Below are 5571 nucleotides of genomic sequence, written 5' to 3' on the forward strand. Positions count from 1 at the left end.
AGTGACACAAGGCTGCAGGAGGAGGAATTGAACAAGGTGAGGTGAAGAGACGGTTGAAGTGACTCAGGGTATGTGTCAGTTGTTTCGTTGCCGGGATAGAACTTGGCATCACGAATCCCCGAATAAAAATACCAGCACACTACTAGGGGGAAGTGGGCCAGGTCAGTGCAGGTCAATTGAGTAATTGCAAAAGCCAGAGGATAGCAATAGGAACCAGCGATACAATACATTCTCACTTAAAAAAATTAAACAAAATTTACCAAGTTAAAGTGGGAGAAGGGAAATAAATGTTCCTAAAATGTGATTGGTGTCTGGGAAAACACTTGTAATTAACCCACTATTTGTATTAACTATTAATACAAACAATGATATATAGTTTTGAGCTCTGCAGAATTGATGAGCTTTTCAGCCAAAGAAGAGTTCTAAGTGACTCAAGAGTCTATATATTCTTAAATTACAAACTTCAATGTCTGTTAATAATCAGGGTCCCAAACGGGCAATGACTAGGGCCAGATCTACACGTCGTTGCGAAGGCGCTTGCGTGTGTCTGGAGTGTGCCCTGAAGCTCATCGAGACACACAGGCTTACTTTCAAAGCGCATTTTCCCGGCTTTTGGGTGCTGTTATTTAGTCCGTCTTTAGTGAATTTAAGGCGTTCCTTCTTCCAACGTGTGTAACAATTATTTGCTCTTTCCTCCCTGCCCCGCTCCGCCCAGACTTATTTTGTTGCCTTTTGACTTCCGATACCATTTCCGGTGCGAACAGCAGCATCCATCTTTAATCATCACCTTTCCTGCGTGCGAGGACAGGTGAGGTTGGTTCCATTTTCCTCATTGCTTTCCTCTGTTGCCTTTCCCATTTTTAATTTTTTTTAATAGTTAATAGGGATGCGCATATGTGCTTGTTCGGTTAGGGTTAATTTGCTGTTTACATAGCGGCGTCTATTGTGCTTAAAGTCTATAGCCAACCCACAAATCCGGCACGAAAAGCAGCATCCATCTTTACTCTTTACCTTTCCCGCGAGCGAGGAGAGGGGAGGTGGGAGGCTTCCATTTTCTTCAGTCCTTTCCTCTTTTGCCTTTCCCATTTTTAATATTTTTTTAGCTCTTAATAGGGATGCGCATATGTGCATGTTCAGTTAATCTGCTGTTTACAGAGCAGCGTCGATTGTGCTTTAAAGCCTATAGCCAACCCACAAATCCGGCGCGAAAAGCAGCATCCATCTTTACTCATCACCTTTCCCGTGAGCGAGGAGAGGGGAGCTGTGTTCTCATTAACTTTTTTCTTCAGAAGAAAATGCCGATGTTTTTATGTCTGCTGATGAATGCATGTTCTCTTTTTAATGTATTCTTCCCCCTGCCTCATGGCATAATTTCTTAAAGTAAGAACAGATACTTTCGTCAGTCCCCCCCCCCCTTTAAAACCTGCACTTTTGCACAGAATGTTTCTTAGCAGAGCTGCTTTTGCTGCCTGGTCAAGCTCACTTCATTTCTGCATGTTGGAATGCAAATAATGTTAAGTTTCTCCCCTCCACACACAAACCCACCCCACCCCTCCTTAGATTACCCTTTAATTTTGATGTTTTTATGTCTGCTGATGAATGCATGTTCTCTTTTTAATGAAGTGCTATTTTTTATTTATGTACTTTATTAATTTAAATAAAGTTATTTTTTAAACAAAACTTCATTTTTTGGAGGCTACTGGTTGAAAGGGGAAGTACAGATGCCAATACAAAAGGTTTTTATTCAATATGAAACAACGTAACACAAAACATAAAGTCGCGAAGAGAATGAAGGAATATACAGCAACAACATTGCAATTATAGTACACTTTAATTTTACCGACGCAACTCTCTATTGCACCACAAGTATGTGCAAATAGCATCCTTAACTTCGGTTCCCTCAGCTACACGCTCGTTTTCATTATTAACATAGGGTTGTCCTAGGGTCGCAAGGTTACCCCCATTGGGCTTCATAAGCCATTTCCGCAACTGAAAGACAATGTTTAAACTAACAGGAATGTTTAAATTGAAACACATAGCAATTCGTCTTACATGCGCACGTATACAGGCAACTTGGGGCCAAAGGGAGAAAAACCTTGCTATACAAAACCCTCCTTCAATCGTCTCACATGCGCACGTGGACAGGCAACTTCGGGCCAAAGGGGATAAAAAACCTTCCTATACGTAGCACTAGTTTGTTCATCATACATGTGCACGTGTGCATCCAACTACGGGCCAAAGAAAAAAACCCTTCTTATATTCATAACAGGCATTCGATTGTCTCACTTGCGCACATATACAGGCAAATTGGGGCCAAAGGGAGAAAAACCTTGCTATACAAAACCCTCCTTCGATCGTCTCACATGCGCACGTGGACAGGCAACTTCGGGCCTAAGGGAGAAAAAACCTTCATATATAAAACCCCCATTCGTTAGTCTCACATACGCAGGTGTACCGGCAACTTCAGGACAAAGGGAGAAAAAAACGTCCATAACCTAGCACTATCCATGGACTCCATCTTCTCCACAACGAGCACAACGACTCAAACAGGGAATTCTGGGATTTGAGGAATTTAAAAAAAAGGGGGGGGGAGCAAGGGAGAACGTCACAAGCATCCACCAAAGCCAGCCTCTAAGAAACGCCCACAAGGGACGGAAGGGACAGAAATTTAGAAGAGCGTGAACCGCTCCAACGAAAAGAAAAGAAAGAAAAGGCGCATGAGGCAGTAAAGAAAGAGGCGCTTCATTTAGGTACATATTTAAAAACAGCGCACAGAAGCACCTTCGCAATGACGTGTAGATCTGGCCTAGGACTGTTGGGTGTTAAATGGGATATAAATGGAAAGAAGACCTGTCAAGTGTAAAATGTATCCCATACTAACAGCTCATTCATTCTTTGGGTGTGGATCCTTATGAAGCCAACTGGGACCATCAACACTCAATTCTGGGGGACATCTCAAAGTCTGCAGAAGTACAAAAATCTTTTGGGGAAAACAAATCCCAAGGAAACCAAACACCCCCAAAACAGAACAATGAGGACTGAACCTGTTCTGTGCTCATGAAATGATGTCTGACTGACACCCTTGGGGTTTGGAATGAATCACTAGCGGGGAAGGAGAATTGGAATGGGGTATTCGAGAAGAGGGAATGGTTGGCTGGAACCCTGAACAAGACCATTCCGCACTCCAATATATAGTTCCCCTTGTTTAGCCCATCTGGTACCATCTTTCAGGTACCATCTTGTCATTTAACCCATTTCCCATTTGGGACCTCATCATGTCTCTGAAAGTTCCACATTTTCATTAGCCCATGAAAAACCATGCCCTACTGAACATTTTCCCCATTATCCTCAGTGCTAATTCTGGACTACTATAAAAGGCTTTGTATGTCCCCAAAATTCCTGCCTCTCTCCCCCCGGATTGGTGTGTCTTTAGAAGGAGAAGAGTCTTCGAGAGGCACCCACTGATGACCAGCAATTGAGGGAGGGGATGAAAAGAGATCACCAATTAATATTCCAGAGATCATAAGTGTTAGAGGGAATGCTGGGGGAATGGACATTATAATAGCAAACGCGGTTCAATGTATGTACGTGTAAAGTGATGAACACTGAGGCAAAAAATCCTAACTTCACATACACACTGATGGCACTAAGTTGGCACTGACTGACCAGAAATAGAATCTTGAGGTTATGGTAGATGATGGAAACATTAACCTAGTATGCAGCTGGTGGGGAAAAGGCTAATTCCATATTGGGGGATATTAGGAAAGGAATCAGTGTCAAAATTAGCTTCATGAATTCTTGAATGAAGCTGATTACCTAGATCCATTCCACTCTGGGTTCAGGTCCAGTTTGGGGATGGAATCAGCCTTAGTCACCCTGATGGATAACCTTTTTTGGGAGAGGAACAGGGGGAATGGAACCCTGTTTATTCTTATTGACACTGTTGACAACAGTATCCTCCTGGATCACCTCTGTGAATTGGGGGCTCAGTTGTTTCACATTGGTTCAGTTTGTCTCTTATTTACGGGGTTGGTTCCAGAGATTAACCTTGGGTGACTGTGCCTTGGCCCCCTGGTAGTTGAACTGTGGGGTGCCACAAGGCACAATTTTGTTCTCAATTCTATTTAATATCTACTTGAAGCTGCTGGGGACGGTCATTAGAAGATTTGGGTCAAGATGTCACCAGTATTCTGATGGCACCCAGCTCTGTTTCTCTGTGACATCTGAATCAGGAGAGGCCGTGCATGTCCTAAACTGGTGCTTGTTGCAGTTATGGGTTGGATGAGGACTAATGCAGGAATCCTGATAAGACAAAGGTTCAGTTCAGACACCACGTTAGTCAACAGTGGACCATTGCTTAAATAGTCCCCCGTTGACTAATGTGTCGTCTGTCAGGAAAAAAATCCACATGACGGTTACTCATTTTCCAGAAAAAAACAATGGAGATAACCAATGCTGCTGCCCTACTGTCCTGCTTGTTGGTTTCCCATGGACCACTGTGGGAAACCAGGTGCTGCTTGACTAGATAGGTCTTAGGTCTGATCCAGCAGGGCTCTTCTTATGTTCTTATGTTTACCTGCAGGAGCCACAGCAACCAGCACAACCACGGACTGAAGATATCAGGTCACACGGCTTCCTCAGGCCTCTGTGTGTTGGCCATCACCACAGCAATGGGAATGTGGTGCAGCCCAACTGTTGGAACTACAGGGATTCAGCCATGCAGACCAGTAAATCTCAACCTGGCTTCCAGGGAACTGCGGGGTTCCGCAATAAGAAGTTTAAGAAGGTGCACAAACTTCCTTGTGAGACAGTTTGCCCACCACTAGTTTTCTCCAGCAGTACACCTGGTAAGTTTCAGGGAAACAGACTGCTTCTCTAAGTCTAGTGAAATTTCTCAGTAAGGTGTGTAAGGGATGGGTGAATGGAACTGGGACTGGCCTGTCTTTTAACGTGTTAATTTTATTGTTATGGTTCATAGGAAAAGGGAGATAAGCGGCCCAGCTGCATGGGGGAGACTGCTGAAGCCAGGAACCGCTTGAGGCATGTCCGCCCGGCCTTGAGAGACATTAACATCTCAGGCGGAGGTGTGAAAGATCTACGTATGAAAAGCCAAGGGGAGGGGGGAAGGAGTTGGAGAAAAGAAACTATAAAATACACTTTGTAGGGGGAGTTCAGCGCGGCTGGCTGACTCCAAGGCTGGGTGATGTATGAACTGTAGTTTTAGTTTTCTGGCTTGCTTTTTCTGGGTTCTTCTATATATGCATGTTTTAATAGTTTTAGTATGCTAATCCCATGTAACCTACCCATTTCCAAATAAATGGTCTTAAACCTCCAAATTGTGAGCTGTGAGTGTTTTTTCCAGGGATCTGTGCTAAATCCAGTCCAAGGGCCGGCTTTTGCTGGTGCGTGCTTCCTTTACAAGGTGCATCCCTAGTTTGTCTTCAGATTTTACCTTAAAAAGAGAGACTTTCTGAGGTGGAATGACAAAAGGGAAGCCAGATGAGTTTCAAGACCGCTACGAAATGAGGTAAGTGGGATTTGGTTTGCACATTCCCAATTCCACTGTAGCAG

General features: G+C 43.8%; 1 long non-coding RNA gene across 2 annotated transcripts; it reads left to right on the forward strand.

The window, feature by feature from the left end:
• LOC134403323 (uncharacterized) lies at positions 1-5323 on the forward strand. 2 transcript variants are annotated; one of them, XR_010025800.1, is made up of 4 exons: positions 1-36; positions 716-808; positions 4583-4847; positions 4979-5323. It is a non-coding gene; the product is annotated as an uncharacterized LOC134403323 (long non-coding RNA). The 2 variants fall into 2 exon arrangements; XR_010025801.1 differs by having other exon boundaries at positions 22-68.
• The last annotated feature ends 248 nt before the right edge of the window (positions 5324-5571 follow it).

The sequence above is a fragment of the Elgaria multicarinata genome, chromosome 9 (genome assembly GCF_023053635.1).
Source record: "Elgaria multicarinata webbii isolate HBS135686 ecotype San Diego chromosome 9, rElgMul1.1.pri, whole genome shotgun sequence".
Lineage (NCBI taxonomy): Eukaryota > Metazoa > Chordata > Lepidosauria > Squamata > Anguidae > Elgaria > Elgaria multicarinata.